The sequence below is a fragment of the Furipterus horrens genome, unplaced genomic scaffold, assembly GCF_987537825.1.
Source record: "Furipterus horrens unplaced genomic scaffold, mFurHor1.1.pri manual_scaffold_3, whole genome shotgun sequence".
NCBI classification, from domain to species: domain Eukaryota; kingdom Metazoa; phylum Chordata; class Mammalia; order Chiroptera; family Furipteridae; genus Furipterus; species Furipterus horrens.
Genome location: NW_028327173.1, coordinates 95,936,716 through 95,955,371, shown reverse-complemented (window position 1 = coordinate 95,955,371; position 18,656 = coordinate 95,936,716).

Here is an 18,656-nt window from a genome sequence, read left to right as displayed (position 1 = left end):
GTGGTTCTCCCTGGGTTCAGTTTTTCTGGAACTCTCTGTGCTTCCTGGACCTGTAAGTCTATTTCCTTTCCCAAGTTCGGAAAGTTCCGCTTCATTATTTTTTCACATAATTTTTCAATTTCTAGTTCTTCTTCGCCCTCTGGAAATTCTATAATCCCAATGTTCGATCTCTTATAGCTGTCCCAGAGGTTTCTGATCCTCTCCTCATTTTCTTTTCTTTTTGTTTCCTCTTTCTGCACTGGTTGACTGTTTGTTCCTTCTCTATGTTCTGGTTTGTTGATTTGACCTCTGGATTTTATTTCCTTACCACTTGTCTCGTATGTGTTTTCGTTCTTTTCAGTATGAGTGGCTTTCTTTTCTTCCCTGTCCTGTTCCAAATCTTTTGTTAATTCTGTAAGCCACCTTATAACAATAGCTCTGAACTGAGCCTCTGAAAGGTTTCTTATTTGTTCGTCTGTCAGGTTCTTCATCTGCTGCCTGGTGAGCTGGGTCACCAGGATTTCAGTCGTTGTCTCCTTCATTTTTACAGGTTTATGTTTTGCTTTGCTTCCTGGGCAGGCTGTGGGGGGCGGAGCCTTATGTACTCATCACTACCCTGTGACCGGCGGTGATCCCGACCTTTTTCACTGCGCTCTGGCGCTTTGTGTAGGGGCGGGGGCCCAAGATGGATTCCTGCCGTTATTCTCTGCTGGGAGACCATGATGCATCCTCCCGCCTTCTGGGCCTTACCGTCCGATGCAACGGGGGGCTGCCTTTCCCCGCATTGGGGTCTCAAGTTGCCAGGGCTCGGCTGCAGCCGGGATTGCTCTCCTGGCATTTCTCGCAGTCCGCAGCTATTCCCAAGGCTACCGAGACAGCTCAGCCTGGCCTTTCAGTCCCAATTCTCATTTCGCCCCCTCCTACCTGTCCAGGTGAGCACCGCTGGTTTATAACTTCATACGTTGGGCTTCCATGTAGTTTTATTTTCTGGAATTTCTGGTTATCTTTTGTTTTAAGTAGTTGTGTTTTTTTTCTAGTTGTAGAGGGAGACCGAGCATGTTTGTCTAAGCCTCCATCTTGACCAGAAGTCTGGTTCTGGAAATATTTAAAAAGCACGGAGGAAAAGTCAGAGATAACCACACATCAGAATATTGATGTCCATCTAGCTGTACCATGGTGTGATTATGTAAAGGGACTCTGCTATGTTTACATACTTTGTCCCAAAGAACAATAAAAATAAAACCTTCCTACAACATTGCTAATGAGCTTTTGAAAGTGAGCTGGGGCCTGTCAGTATGTATAAGTAGGAGATTACTTGTGAACTTCATATTTACCAAAGAAGAAGCAGGGATTTCTGAGTAGAAAATACAGCATCCACCTAGAAATATGACATATGTGTGCTTGCTGAGAAATAAAATTCTTAAGTAATTTTGAAAGATTAAAGACCCAGCCACGGCCATCCTGACAGCTGATTCCCAGGCAGCTTCTATTGGTGATGTATAAGAACATATTTATCATCCTGAGGGCTCCCAGAGAAAAGTAGGTCACCATGACTAGAGTGCTATAAAATTGTCTGGGTAGTTTGGGTATTATTCTTATTAAAGTTCTATTAAAGTGAAACATGTTGCTATTTAGATTTATGTCTGCTTAGCATGTTTGTTTTATAAATCTTGCAGGAGAAAATTGGCCCACTGGAATTGGATGTTGGATATAGCATTTTTTAACATTAATAAACTGGACACACATTTTAAAAATTGTTTTTCTTGCAAATAATTTTTAAACAGCCTTACAGAAATGTTTTCCTTGCTTCATGCCCCAGTGAGTTAAAAATGCACACCCACATTTGCCAGTTGGCATAATCTCTTGCGATTCCTGCGATTCCTGCAGATAGCAATAGGAATGTATTAGATGATTGTTAGGGGGTAGGGAAACTGCTGTTCCTATTAGTATGCAAAATAATCCTTTTTATTTATAACTAATTCCTTAAAGCAAAAGCACTTCTCACCCACAAGTGTTACCTAATTGGTGGACAGGGGAAATGAATAAAGAAACACGTCTCAAATTTAAAGTGTTTGCTGCTCCCATTTCAACACTAATTACTCACATTGTCAGTAAACCAAAAGTGTACATGAAATTACATTTTCCAGAATCTTTGTCTGGGCCTATATAGCAGATGTGGGATGTGCTGCTTCAGGCTTCAACTGTGGCAGGAGCACAGTTGCAGCCAGTGGGAACTCTTGCTCACACTCTCCAGTAGAAAGGATGGCATGCTTCAGGATTGGCTCGCAGTTTTTAAATGAGATGCTTTTCTACTTCAGTTATATTGAGATGGATCAAATATTACAAAATAAGTCTCAAATACGAGTGTAACCTCACCAAAAATGAAAACATATGTTTGGGTGTCCAGATACAATGCTCATATTCTGACACCTTGAAGTACACAGACTGCTACTACCATGTTTGGGGCTTACAACAGGCATAACTGTAAATAAGGCAGAAATTTGATTTTGACACATTCCCAACTCTCGTACATAGTCTTTAGAAAAAAAATTTAAGCTCTAGTACCCTGCTTTTTCATCTTTTCCATTCCCCTCTCCCTCACATTTAAGTGATTCTCTGTTCCAATCCATAGGGGTGTGATCACGTTGTAGAAAGATCATTAAATGAGGAATTCTTTTATTCATTGATTTATTCAACAAATATTTAAGTATCTTTTGGATGCTGGGCTCTGGGCTAGGCATTATGGACATACTGTTAACCAAAACAGACATGATCTCTGCTTCCATGTTGTATATTGATCAAATAATCACAAGAATGAGTTTATAATTAAAACCACAATAAGTATTGTACTATGAAGTAGAGGTATTATCAATATAATTGAGGGGTTAACCCTGTCTGGGTGAGAAAAATTGAAAAAGGCAAGGGAGTCAGGGAAAACCTCTCTGCTTTGATGATCCTTGAACGGAGGTAAGATAAAGTAACAAAATAAATTGAAAAAGAAAGAACAGTTCCACATAAGTAGGGTTTGCCCATCTCTTAGGAAGTTCCCAAGATGCAATATTTTCAGTGCTAACACTGGGGCAGTCCCTAGTGAACCTACCCATAAGGTCATAGATTATACAAAGACTCCACTGCACATGGGTTGGAGCATGTGGCATTTAAGCAACAGGAAAAAGTCTAGGGTTACAGGGAAAAGTTGGCAGTATTCCACCTAGATGAGATCCAGTGAGAGAGACAGGGGCCAAACCATTGAGAACTTTAAAGGTCATGTAAAGGCGTGTAGCCTAAGAGCAATGGGAAGTATTTTAAGCAAGTAAATGACAGAATCAGATTTACATTTTAAAAAGCTCACTCTGAGTAGAATGTGGAGACTGTTACCACGCAGACAGAGTTCAGAAATGTTTCCTCATGTACAGCTAGCTGTTGTCCCTTGGTGGTGGTGTGCTGGTAAATATTAGCAGTTGTCTTTCTGGGAGAGGGATGGGAGTGGGTAGTTATGGGGAAACCCAGAGTGATTGTATTTGCTCATTTTTATGCTGTGAAGTGCACACTGTGATCAATTTAAAGTTTCTAATGTGATGTCACCGAGTGCAGAGTGTGGAAGAGATGCCATGATGGACTCTACAAGCCATGCTACTCTCTTCCTTTCCTGAAAAATGTGAGGGGCTGTTCAAACAAAATCTTACTCAAATAACTAATGAATTTAAGACTTTTCCCTGGCCACTGAAGAGGCTAGCACAGGACAGGGCTTTAAAACCCATCCACAATGTGATAGGCATGGCCAGGCTTGCAGCACTGATTCTGGAGGGTCCCAATAACATGGAAAAAATAGAGCACTAAGAGAAATATAAAAATAACATGATACTCATCAAAGAGCTGAACACCAAGTCCAATGGTTTCTGCTATCTTGTCTCACAGTTTAATAATTTCAGAATTCCAACCAATATATTAAAAATAAAACAGAATGAAAACCCCCACAAAACTCTAGGTTCACAATGCTGCATGCCCAAGGCCTGACAAAGAAGAGGGGTGAGCAGCATTTTAACTGTGAACAGCCAGAGTTGTAGAAACTCAGACACCAGGGTAAGGAAATCTGCATTTCTTGGGACCAGGATTATTTCTTACTCATTTTTGTATCCATAGTACCTAAGCTTGGAGCCATGTTTGAAGCAGAAGTTTAAAAAAGACAGATGTATAGATAAATAGTTAGTAAATTACATAAAAGATATGTTTTTATAATTAATTTTGTAATTACCTTTCTATTAAATGCTATTTTTCTAAAATTTTTACTTATTTATTTTTTGAGAGAAGGGAAGGGAGAGAGAAAGAGAGGGAGAGAAACATCAATGTGTAGTTTTCTCTCACATGCCTCCAACTGGAGACCTGGCCTGCAACCCAGGCATGTGCCCTGAGTGGGAATAGAATTAGTGATCCTTTGGTTCACAGGCCAACACTCAATCCACTGAGTCACACCAGCCAGGGCTAAATGCTATCTTATTGGCTGACCTTTAATATAAATATTAGCCTTTTCAGAAAAGGATAGTTTTTTAACTCTTTATTTTTAATTTTAAATAAATTTAAAATAATTTTTATTACAGAATACTTGTATAATATTTCTCCTCTAGACACTAAATCTGTATTCTTGAAAAACACCATTACACTCAGTTCACTATCTCTGACAATGGGATTTTTGGAGCTCTTTCCAAAGATATCTTAACATGATAAGGTGATATTATATAACCCACATCCAGTTTTGCCTATATTAACAGCTTACATTAGCATAGTACATTTGTGACAATTAATGAACCAATATTGATACACTATTATTAACTGAAGCCCATATTTTACTAAAATTTTCTTAGTTTTCACCTAATGTCCCAGTACCCCATCAAGTTGCCACATTACATTTAGTTATGATGTCTCCTAAGGATCCTTTTGACCACGATAGTGTCTTAACCTTCCTTGTTTTGAAAAGTTGACTGTTTTGAGGAATACTGATCAGATATTTTATTTTCAAGATAGTCCTTTTGATTGAGGTCTGTCTGACATTTTTCTTCTGATTGGACTGGATAACTTCAGTGTTTTGGAGAGGGAGACCACAGAAAGAAAGTGCATTCTCATCACATCATATCCAGGGTAAGTATAATCAGCACGACTTACCATTGTGATGTTGACCTTGATCATCTGGCTAATGTGGTGGTTGTCAGGTTTCTCTACTGTGAAGTTGATCTATTTTTTCTGCAGTCCATTCTCAGAACTCTTTTGAAAGAAATCTCTATGCATAGCCCATGATTAGGCCTGAGGAGCTATGTGTCCCTCTCCTTGAAAGTGGATTATATGTATAAATTATTTGAAAATCCACTTCATGAAAAATTAGTCTCTTCTCTTCCAATTATTTATTTATTCAGTTATATATCTATATCAGTATGGACTCACCAATATTTATGTCATACTTTGGTTTCTAATCTAATATTACTTCATTTCTTTTGTTGTTCAAATTGTTCTAGCTTTGGCACTTGGGAGTGCTTTCATTTGGCTCCTGTGTCCCTTTGGTGTATCCCCACCATTGGGAGTTTATTTCTGAGTGCTTTGTTACTTTCTGGTGCAACAAGATGCTCCCAAATTACCTTTTATATTTCCAGAGCAAGTCCTGGAATCGGCCATTTCTCTAAGAATCCTGGTGTGTTTTATGGGAAAATGGTATTAGAAACCAAAGTGTGGGCACCAGGGGTGCTCATTGCTTCTGGGATCATTGCTTCCAGGACCTCTTAGCTAACAGAGCTGTGTGTGTGTGTGTGTGTGTGTGTGTGTGTGTGTAGCAAAAGTGGTTTCATACTAATACCTCCAACTCAATTGTATTACCACATAGGTCATTCTAACAGTTTCTCCTTTCTTGTTTATTTTTTCCCACTCCAATAGTAAGAAATCTAGTTCTCACTATCCATCATTCATTTTCTGAATTTTTAATTCCAGGATACATGCATAGTGCTTTCAGAGTTGCCCCCTTATATCTTCACTGGAAATCAGTAAATCAACTAGAATACAACACATAAGTACAGTTTCCTTTACCTTTTGTCTTATATACATGTATAATTATATTTCACCTATACAAAATCTCCCCATGACATACCACTAATCTGTTTATCATCTCCATAGTTTTTTTTGTTTTGTTTTGTTTTCCAGAATATTAAATAAATGGAATCATATAGAATACGGTCTTTTAAAATTGGGTTTTTGGCTGAGGAGAGAAGATGGTGGTGGAGGTAGCAGTGTTGTCCGCTTGCTCCCATCATGGAAGGACTTGGAGTACAAACACCGAGAGAAGTGAGTGAATGAAGATTTCAGATAGCGTGAACAGGGAAGGGAATGTGGGAGCAGCATGAAAGAGGGTAGAAAGCTCACCCGAGCTCTTAAAATGGAGTCGCTGGGATCCCTAGCCCTTTGCCACTGCTGCAGCACACCCAAAAAAGGCAGCTTCAGACCAGCCCATTAGCTGGAATTTGCTTAGAAACTACCCTCTGCCATAAGTGCTAGGACCAGCAAAGTCCCAGAAGAAGTCATCAAGAAGGTTTCATTGAAACAGCCAGAGGTGTGAGAAAGCAGTGAACAGCCTTGACTATGAGAAACTGTATGAAATGAGTCTAGGTGGAGACTCCCTGGGCTGGCAACCCTGCACCTCGGGCACATGCATCATGGCTCCACCAAACAAAAAAGCAGAACTGAGCCCATATAGGAAAGCTGCGGTGGAAATGTAGACTCGCTAGAACCCCAGACAGGCAAGCGGTATGCACAGACGCACAATAAGGCACTACCAGGCAGGAATGCAACCCAGTGCTGCAGCTGGGAAGCAACAAAGAGACTTTTTTGGAGGAGAAACAGACAGGACCCAAGGCTGAAAAGAAGCAAGGGACTTGTGCACTGGCTTCCCAGCAGAACAACATTGCTAGACAAGCCGAGGATTGCTGGAGGGTGCCACAGGACAAGTGGGGAGGACTCAACTCAGTGTGGCTTACAGCAGGGAGCAATAGCAGGCCCACGAGTGAGAATATAACAGCCCCAGAATCCAGCTAGATCACCTCACAGCCAGCCAGCCAGAAAAGAAGATTTGAAACACATGGAATTTTGACCAGGGGCAGATCCAGAAAAAGAAGAACAGCGCCCAAAGGTTGCACTGGAGAAAAAAAAATCTTTCTTTAATCTGTTTCCTACCTTCTCTCCCACCTATCCTTCTTCTTTAATATTTGTTTGGTTGTTTTTATGTTTTGTTTATCCTCCCTCTCACACAAAATATATAGCACATAACTGTTATATAAACCTAATACTATACACTTCCACTTTCTCACTTCATTCTACATTCTTCACCCCTGTTCTCAAATACAATGTAAATACTACTCACTGTCTCACATAGCCTTGACCCTACCTGCTATTACTATTATTCTACCAACTTCCTTCTCAAAAATCATCTCCCTATCAGTGAAAATAACTCTTATCAGCTTTTCATATAGTGTAATAGTCTTAAGCTCTTTACATCTATATTAATACTGGCTTATTTGCTAATTATAGGGTGATTAGGGGTGAGGGATATTTTTGAGGGTGTGGGTTTCTTGCCTGGGTTGTGTGTTTATGTTTTAACAGGATCTCCACGAAAGGACTCAAGACAAGTTGGGCAGAATGACTCTTAATCAACTATCCAGAGGGAAGGTTCCACCAAAGAATAACTGAAATATAACCAGACAGCTTAAAGAAATGACATGAAGGGCATCCAAAGAACATCAAGCTCAGGAGATCAAAGAGATTGCACCACTGAATTCCCCAGGTCTCTTATACAGAGTCTCATACCATAAAAGGAGGAAATCAAGGCAGACAAATCCAAGAAACAAAAACAAACAAGAAGCACACAACACGGGGAGACACAGAAACAACCTCCCAGTGAAAGGAAAAGAGAAATAACAGAAGGAGAGATAGATGGAACAGACATAAGCCAACTATCATACATGGAATGGAAAAGAATGGTTATAAGGAAACTCAATAAACTTGATAAACTCAGAGAAAACTAGAGCGAACTCCAGAGAAACTACCAAGAACTCCAGGGAAGCTACAAGGAACTTACGAAGAACTACACCAGCATAAAGAAGGACATAGAAACTATCAATAAGAACAAGGAAGAAATGAAGAATACAATTTCTGAACTGAAGAATGCAGTAGAATCAATCAAAAGCAGGCTAAATGAAGCAGCGGATCAGATCTGTGAGTTAGAGGACAATGTAGAAAAAATTCCCAGACAACACAACAAAATGAAAAAATATTGAAAAAGAATAAAGAGGGTTTAAGAGAACTGCAGGACAACATGAGATGAAACAACATTAGAATCATAGGCATACAAGAAGGAGAAGAGGAGCATGGGATAGAAAACTTGATTGAGAAAGTAATAACAGAAAAATTTCCTAGCTTCATGAGAGAAAAAGTCATGCAAGTCCAGAAAGCACAGAGGGTCCAAATGAAGATGAACCCAAAAAGGCCCACTCCAAGACACATCATAATTAAAATGGCAACATTCAAAGACAAAGAGAGAATCCCAAAAGAAGCAAGAGAAAAACAGCAAATAACATACAAGGGAGCTCCAATAAGGCTACCAACTGATTTCTCAATAGAAACACTATAAGCCAGAATGGAGTGACAAAAAATATTTCGAGCAATGAAAATCAAAGGCCTACAACCAAGACTACTCTACCCAGCAAGGCTCTCCTTCAAAATAGAAGGTGTAATAAGAAGTTTCCCAGACAAAAGAAGACTAACAGAATACATCTCCATCAAACCAGCATTGCAAAACATGGTAAAGGGAATGCTTTAAGAAAGAAGAAAAAGAGAGAGGGAGAGAAACGCAGGTACAAAGGGAAATGCATAAATACCCGTCAATAATAACGTTAAATGCAAATGCTTAAATGCTCCAATCAAAAGACATAGGGTAGCAGAACAGATATGAAACAAGACCCACATATATGCTGTCTACAAGAGACACACCTCAAAACAAAAGATTTACACAGACTGAAAGTGAAGGGACAGAAAAAAATATTCCAGGAGGCAAATGGACATGAAAAAAAAAACTGGGGTAGCAATACTTATATCAGACAAAACAGATTTCACAGCAAAGGCCATAAAAAGAGATAAAGAAGGACATTTCATAATACTTAAGGGGACAATCCATCAAGAAGATATAACTCTGGTAAACATATATGCACACAACATAGGGGCACCCATTTATATCAGGAAAATACTAGATGACTACAAGAAGGATATCAAAAGCACCACACTCATAGTAGAGTTTAACACCCCATTATTAATTATAGACAGACTTTCAAAGCAAAGAAACACCAAGGATATTGAGTCATTGTACAACATTCTCAATCAAATGGACTTAACTGATATATATAGAACTTTTCACCCCAGAGAAGCAAAATATATATTCTTTTCAAATACACATGGGACATTTTCAAGGATAGCCCACATGGTAGGACACAAAACAAGCCTCAACAAATTCAAGAGAATTGAAATTATATCAAGCATCTTTTCAGATCACAATGCTTTGAGACTAGAAATCAACCTCAAGGAAAAAACTCAAAGACAATCAAACTCATGGAGAATCAATAACATAATATTAAATGATGAATGGGTTAACAATGACATCAAGGAAGAAATCAAGAAGTTTCTGGAAACAAAAGATAATGAACACACAATAACCCGAAACCTATGGGACACAGCAAAAGCAATCCTGAGATGAAAGTTCATAGCAATACAGGCCTACCTGAAAATGATAGAAGAATCCCAAATAAAATATCTAACCCTACAGCTACAAGAACTAGAACAACAACAACAAACAAATCCCAGGGCGAGTAGAAGGAACGAAATCATCAAGACCCAAGCAGAATTAAATGATATAGAGACTGAACAAACAATTCAAAAGATCAACAAAACTAGGAGCTGGTTCTTTGAAAAGATAAACAAAATCCACAAGCATTTAGCGAGGCTCATTAAGAAAAAAAGAGAGAAGACCCAAATAAATAAAATCAAACATGAAAGAGGAGAAATTATGACTGATATCAAAGGAATACAAAAGATTGTAAGAAATTACTGCAAGCAACTGTATGGCAAGAAACATGACAACCTATATGAAATAGACAAATTTCTAGAAACATATAATCTTCCAAAATGGAATCAAGAAGAAGTAGAAAGCCTGAACAGACTGATAACAAAGAGTGAAATTGAAACAATAATAAAAAAAACTCCCAGCACACAAAAACCCTGGACCGGATGGCTTCACAGATGAATTATACAAAACATTTAGGGAAGAACTAGTGGCTACCCTTCTGAAACTATTCCAAAAAATCCAAGAAGAGGGGAAACTCCCAAACTCTTTCTATGAAGCCAGTATTACCCTAATCCCAAAACCAGGTCAAGACACAACAAAGAAAAAAACTACAGGCCAATATCACTGATGAACATAGATGCTAAAATACTCAATAAAATTTTGGCAAACAGGATCCAGCAACACATTAGAAAGATCATATACCATGATCAAGTGGGATTCATCCCAGGGATGCAAGGATCGTTTAATATTTGCCAATCAATAAATGTAATACATCACCTAAACAAAATGAAAGACAAAAACCACATGATCATATCTATAGATGCTGAAAAAGCATTTGATAAAGTACAACACCCACTTATGATGAAAACTCTCACCAAATTGGAACAGAGGGAGCATACCTCAACATAATAAGGCTATATATGAGAAACCTGAAGCCAAGATCATGTTCAATGGACAAAAACTGAAAGCATTCCCCCTGAGATCAGGAACAAAATAAGGATGTCCACTCTCTCCACTACTATTCAACATAGTGTTGGAGGTTCTGGCCACAGCAATCAGATGAGAAAAAAAAAGGCATCCAAATTGGAAAAGATGAAGTAAAACTGTTACTATTTGCAGTTGACATGATAGTTTATATAGAAAATCCTATAGACTCCACTAATAAACTCTTCAACATAATAAGTAAATTTGACAAAATAGCAGGGTACAAAGTCAATATTCAGAAATTGAAGGCATTTCTGTACACCAACAATAAATTGTCAGAGCTAGAAACTAGAAAAAAAATCCCACTTATAGCAACAAGAAAAATAAAGTACCTAGCAATAAACTTAACCAATGAAATAAAAGATCTGTACTCAGAAAACTACATAACACTGAAGAAGAAAATTAAGGATACAAATAAATGGAAGCAAATTCCTTGTTCATGAATGGGAAGAATCAACATCATTAAAATATCCATAGTACCCAAAACAATTTATAGATTCAACGCATCCCTATTAAAATACCAGTGACATATTTTCCAGACCTAGAATAAATACTTCAAAAATTTATATGGAACCAAAAAAGACCCCAAATAGCCACAGCAATCTTGAGACAGAAGAATACAGTAGGAGGAATCAAAATACCAGACATCAAACTACACTACAAAGCCACTGTGATCAAGACAGCCTGGTACTGGCATAAGAACAGACATATAGATCAATGAAACAGAATAGAGAGACACGAAATAAACCCACATCTATATGGTCAACTGATATTCAACAAAGGGGGAAATAACATAAAGTGAAGTGAAAATAGCCTCTTCAACAAACAATGTTGGAGGAACTGGACAGAGACTACGGAACAACACAAACAAATGAACAAAATTGAACAAGGAATGGAAAAACAGTTATCGGCATGGAGATGGGGAGAGAAGTGGTAAATAGAAGAAGAGTCTAGTAAAGGAACTAGTATAAGTAACACATGCACATGAACAGGGTGGGGAATGACTGTGGTAGAAGGAGTGGGTTGGTTTGGGGAGAGAAATGGGGGAAAAATGGGTCAACTGTAATAGAAAAACAATAAAATTAAATTTTAAAAAATTTAAAAAAGTAAAACTGGCTTTTTTAATGTAGAAATTTGCAATTAAGTTTCTTCTATGTCTTTTCTTTGGCTGATGACTCATCCTTTTTATCATTGTAAAGTATTCCATACTATGCATGCACCATAGTTTTGTTATCTACTCACCTGCTCAAGGATATTTTTGTTCTTTCCAGTTTGGGACAATTATGAGTTAAAGCTCCTATAATCATTCACAAGCAGAGTTTGGTGTGAGCATCAATTAAATCAAGTGGATAAATACCTAGGATTGCAACTACTAGATCATGTGGTAATACTATGCTTAGCTTTGTAAGAAACTTCCAAATTATCTTATAAAGTACCAGTACCACTTTGCATTTCTGTTAGCAATGAGTCAGAACTTCGTTTGCTCTTCATTCTCACTTGTTTTAAGATTTTAGCCATTTTAGTAGGTGCAAAGTGGTGTCTCATTATTTTTATTTGCATTTCCCTAGTGATAAATTATGTTGAGTATCTTTTATGTGTTTATGTGTCATCTATATACATCTTTTGATTATATATTTGTTCAGACCTCTTGATCATTTTGAAATTGTATTGTTTATTTTGTATTACTGAGTTTTAACTGTTTTTTCTAAATTTTGGACATTCTTTGTCAAATGTATGTTTTGATATATTTTCTTCAAGGCCACAGCGTGTCTTTTTATTATTTTAAAAGTGTCTTACACAGAAAAAGAATTTAATTTGAAAAATGTCCAAATTATCAAAATTTTTTCATGGACAATACTTAGATGTCATACCTGAAAATTCATCAATTCAAGGTCACGTAGATATTTTTCCTTATTTTTTCCTAAAAGTTTTGTGATTTTGCATTTTGAATTAATTTTTGTATAAGGTATAAAGTCTGTATTTAGGTTCTTTTGGAGGGGGGAGTGTATAAACATCCAAGTGTTCCAGAAACGTTTGCTGAAGAAACTATCCTTTATTCAGCAAATTACTTTTACTCCTTTATAAATATATCACTGGACCATATTTGTGTAGGTCCATTTCTGGGTTCTCTATTGTGTCAATATACATCCTTTGGCTAATATTATGGTGTCTTGATTAATAGAGGTATATAGAAAAGTTTGAAATTGGGTAGCTGAGTTCTCTAATTTTTTCTTCTATTGTATTGCATTGGCTATTTTAGGTCTTTCTATCTTTTATCTTTCTTACATCTCTTGTCATTCCATATGAATTTTATAAACAGTTTACCAATATATACAAAATACCTTGCTTATATTTTGATTGAAATTACATAGATCAAGTTGCAGCAAAGAATTAACATCTTAACAATATTAAATTTTCTAATCTATGATTATAAAAATTCTCCATTCATTAAATATTTTATTTATTTCATCAATTTTTGTAGTTTTTAGCATACAGATCCTGTAAATATTGTGTTATATCTATAAGTATTTTATTTTTGTGCTATTGTAAGTGGTATTGTTTTCTTAATTTTAATTTTTAATTGCTTTTGTAAAGAAACCATTAACTTTTGTATATTGACCTTTTATCTAGGAACCTTGCTATACTTGTTTATTAGCATCAGGAGAGTGTTTATAGATTCTTTGGGTTTTTCTGTATAGACAGTCAGGTGATCTTCAATAAAAAAACAATTTTGTTTTGTTTCAAATATATATATGTTTTTTCTTGTTGTACTAGCTAGGATTTCCAATTGGATTTCCATGTTAAATAGTAACGGTAAGAAAGACCCCTCTCTTTCCTTGCCTTGGTACTGTATTTAGAGAGAAAGCATCTACTTTCTCAACATTAAGTATTATGTTAGCTCTGGAGGTTTTGTTGATGTTTTGATCAAGTTGAGAGAGTTCCTTTCTTTCCCTAGCTTGCTCTGAGTTTTTATCGTCAATGCATGTTGGATTTTGTGAGATGCTTTTCTATGCTAAATCATATTACGATATGATTTAGAATGTTGATGTGGTGGGTTACATTAATTGTATTTTGAATAATGAACAAACCTTGCAGACCTGAAATAAATCCCTCTTGTTCATGGTACATAATTGTTCTTATATATTGTTAAATTTGGTTTGCTAATATTTGGGGGCATGTGAGAGGCAACCACACATTGATGTTTCTCTTGCTCTCTTTCTCCTTTCTTCTCTCTCTTTAAAGTAAATAAATAAAAAATAAAAAATAAAATAAAAATATGCTTTGGAGAATTTCCATATATGTATGTAAAGAATATCCCATTCTTTTGTATGACTGCATAGTTTTTCACTATATGGATGAGTCATGATTTATTTAGTTTCCTATTGAATGACATTTAAGATATTTCCAAACTTTTGCAGTGTTGTTTGTGATAGCAATAAAACAACCTTATAAGTATATCTAGTCTGCTATGGCTGCCACAACAAAATGCCATAGACAGATATTTATTTTTTCACAGTTCTGGAGGCTGAAAGTCTGAGACCAGGGTGCCACCATGGTTAGATTCTAGTGAAGGCTTTCTTTTCAGCTTGCAGATGGCTGTCTTCTCCCCCTGTATGTGACCTCTTCTTTGTTTTCCAGGAGAAAGAGAGTGAGCTCTGTGCTGTCCTGTCTTACAAGAATACTAATCTCATTGGATGAGGGCTCTACCCCTATGACCTCATTTAAACTTAATTACATCCATAATAACTGTTTCTCTAAATACAGTCACATTGGGGTTAGGGCTTCGACATATAAATTTGGGAAGGACACAATTCAGTCTATAGTAGTATAACAATTTGCCTAGATCCACACTTTTAAAAATGGTTTATTGTCAACATTTTAAAATAATATTTTACTTAAAACTCAAGAATTTCAGCTTTTCTTGAATAATGAGAATATACTGGACTCATATCCTGTCTTGTCTACAATTGCCTAGAATTAATGAACTCCTCCCTCCCTCCCCTTTTAGACAGGATGTGTATTCTCAGGTAACCACATTCCCCTGACCCCTCTAGGTATTGAGTTTGTGACACCTAAATAAGCTTTCACCATAATACATACAGAATATTCCCATAGCTTATAGTTCTGCCTTGATCCTTCCTTCCTTCTCTATTCTGTAGACCACTGCCAGAATATCTTCCTTAAATACAATTTTTATTATGCCACTCTTCTTTCAATCCACAATCATTTACTAAGTGCCAACAAAGTTCCAGGTATCATACTTAGAATCTGGTGTTACAGTGGTAAACAATCTAAATGGGACTCTAACCCTTCACAGAGTGTATAGTCTACTCTACCTCTAATCTAGATTTGTTTTCTGTCTCTTCTTGACTGACCCTAGTTCCTCAAAGCTCACTTCACCACACTCTTTCTTTGGATTTTTTTCTGTTTCACTTTTGGTTATCTCCTTCTTAAATTAGTCCTCTTAGCCTGAAATTATAATTCAACACTGCAGCATCCATTATCTTATAATATTTGATCAGTATTGTGTTATGCATAATTTTTAGCTCACCACAGAGACCTGGGATCTCAAATCACTGCAGGGTCCAATAAAACAAGAGAAACATGTCCTGTGAAAAGCAGGCAGCCATTGATCAGGTCTAGCTAATGTAGACTCCATGTTGTAAGATATCCATGTTGTAATCTCCAGTGATAATACAGCAGTTCTGCTTCCTCCAAATACCTTATATGTACTCTGAAGACAATGCCCTGGCTGGTTTGGCTCAGTGGATTGAGCGTCGGCCTGCGAGCTAAGTGTCGCTGGTTCGATCTTCCAGTCAGGGCACATCAGAGAAGGAAAACTCTGACTCCAAAAAACCTCTGCTGCCTTGCGGCATACCTCTTTACGGGAAAGGCTAAGGGAGTAAACCCCGACAGAAAATCCGGAGCCGGAGTCCCTAAGGCGGTTTGACGTTGTAGTCAACACCGGCAACTCCTGCGGCGCACCTGAAGCCAAGCTGTATTGACTCCGTCTTTCCCTTGGACCTTTCAGCTGCGAAGAGAGGGGGGGCCTGCTGCATGGGCAACAGCAGACCCTCCATATCACACCGCCCAGGCTCTGTAGCTTCAGCTTCACTGGAGAGGACACTCCAGCGTCATCGCAAGATGTCGATTCAACACGGGAGGAGACAGATACTGTGTTACTCCTGAGTCGGACTGCACAGCCATTCTTGGCGGTGCAGATAGACTCTTAAGAAGCTACACCATCGTCTCTCGAGATGGACGGCTGCCGACAACGACGACGAGTTATGAGATATTATTATGTGTTTTTCTTTTCATCTTTTCATTATCTTGTTTCAAAATGAGGATAATGCTGGCCTCAGAATGAGTTACAAAGTATTTCTTCTGCTGGCTATAAGCTTGAGTTACTCTTTCTCTAGTTTCCATAGATGGAATCTTAAGTTATTAATTTTAGCACTCTTTTCTTTTTTAATTATGCATTTGATGCTGTAAATTTTCCTCTATACACAGGTTTCACCAAATCCCACAACTTTTGATGCTATATTTTATATTCATTTTTATTTAGTTCAAAATGTTTAAACTTTTCTCTTGAGACTTCTATTTTGATACATGGGTTGTTTTATTAAAAGTCCATTTTTCAATTATCAAGTATTAGGGGATTCTTCCACCTATATTTCTGTTACTGATATCTAGTTTATCCCCACTGTGAAAAAGCACACTTTGTCTTATTTCTATTCTCTTAAATTTGTTAAAGAGGGCCCTGGCCAGTGTGGCTCGGCCGGCTGGAGCAAAATCCTATACACCAAAATGTTGTGAGTTTGATTCCCAGTCAGGACACATACCTACAATGAGGGTTCGATCTCTGAATGGGGTGCATGCAGGAGGCAGCAAATCAATGTTTCTCAATAACAACAATGTTTCAGCAATGAAGAGATGTCCTTGGATGAGGATTAAAATTTTTTTTAATTGTTAAAGAGTACTTCATGGCCCAGTGTGTGGACTGTCTTGGTGAATATATGTTTTTTTTAAATTTGCAGTGTAATTAGAAGCAAGTTCTTTTGGTAAGTATTTTATATAAATTTAAAAGAATGTTTATCCTACTATTGTTGAATGGAATCTTCTATAAATGTCAATTAGTTCAAGTTGATTGATAATACTGTTCAGTTTACCTATATCCTTCCTGATTTTCTGCTTACTTGATTGATCAGTTACTGACAGAGACTGTTCAAGTCTTCAAATATAATAATTTCTTTGTCTGTTTTCAGTTCTGTCTATTTACCTCATGTATTTTGATATACTTTTGTTAGGTGCATGAATTTTTAAGATTGTTATGTTGTCTTGAAAAATTGACCCCTTTATCATTATGTAATGCTCATTTTGGTTTATGATAATATTTATTGTTCTGAAGTCTCCTTTGTATGAGATTAATATAGTTTTTTTTACTATTAGCATGGTATATTTGTCCCATTTCTCTACTTTTAACCTATTTTATATTTAAAGTAGGTTTCTTGTAGACAACACAAAACACAGGGGAACAATTTTTAACATAATTCCCATTGAGTTCAATTATTCAGCTGTTTTAGACTTAAATAGGCATGCTGATTTCAAAACTGCAGTTAGTTTTCTTCTATCACATCACTTTTTTTCTACACAGCTTATCTTAATGCAACCACTCTAGGCTGGATCGAGCCTGGATCCAGGGAAGCACTAGTACTCTCCTATTGGCTGAGAGCAAACCTCCCTTGAGTGGGAAAGGGTGGGGGATGACCTTGTACATCAGCAACAGGTTCATACTTGTCTAGACTATTCAGTTACACATGAGACAGTGTGGTGGGAGATTGTGTGCCACTCTATATAGTGAATCATATTCTGAAGTGCAGTCCGAGTTCTTTTCTATATACGAGGAGTTAGCAGAATGTATTTTTTTTAATTTTACATACGTACTTATTTCCTTTCCCTCAGATCATGTCTGCCTCTGCTATTTCTCATCATAAGTGCCTAAACAACCCTGATTCTTTTTGTTATATTTGCGGCAGTTTCACCATTCCCAAAGGACAAACACCAGTGCATTTCTCAGGCAAGCCTATTTTGCACATTTTAAAGTAAAACTTGGTGACCAAGGTAAGTCTTGGGTCCCTCACAAGAGTGTCGAGAGTTTACGAATGCAGACAAAAGGAACACATGATAAATTGCCTTTTGGTATACCTATGGTTTGGCGAGAGCCCAGGGATCATTCAAGTGACTGTTACTTTTGTATAGTGAAAACCTCAGGATATAACAAGAAAAATAAATGTAAAATAGAGTATCCTAGTCTACCATCAGCTATATGCCCAATGCCTCTTTCAGCTGAAATCCCAGTGCCAGTTTCCAATGAACTACCTTATTTCAAAAAACAGGAGTATGGTGAAGAACTAAGTGACAGCAACAATGAAGATTTTGAAATTGAAGATGACTCGGTTCATAGGGGATTTGGTCAGCATGAGCTGAATGATTTGGCATGAGATTTGGGACTATTCAAAAAGGCTTCAGAACTCCTAGCATCAAGACTGCACAAGAAAAACTTTCTTGAAAAAGGAGCAAAGATATCCTACTTTCAATCAAGAGAAAGTGCATTTCTGCAGTACTTTCAATGGTTGCTTTGTGTATTGCCATAACATACATGGTTTAATTGAGGAATTGGGAATTCCAATCTATAACACAACTGAATGGTGACTGTTTGTCGGTAGCTCAAAGTAGAGCTTGAAGCGTGTCCTCCTCCACAATGGCAATTTATTTGGTGCAGTCCCAATTGGCCATTCAGCTTGTTTTCATGAAGAATATGAAGACA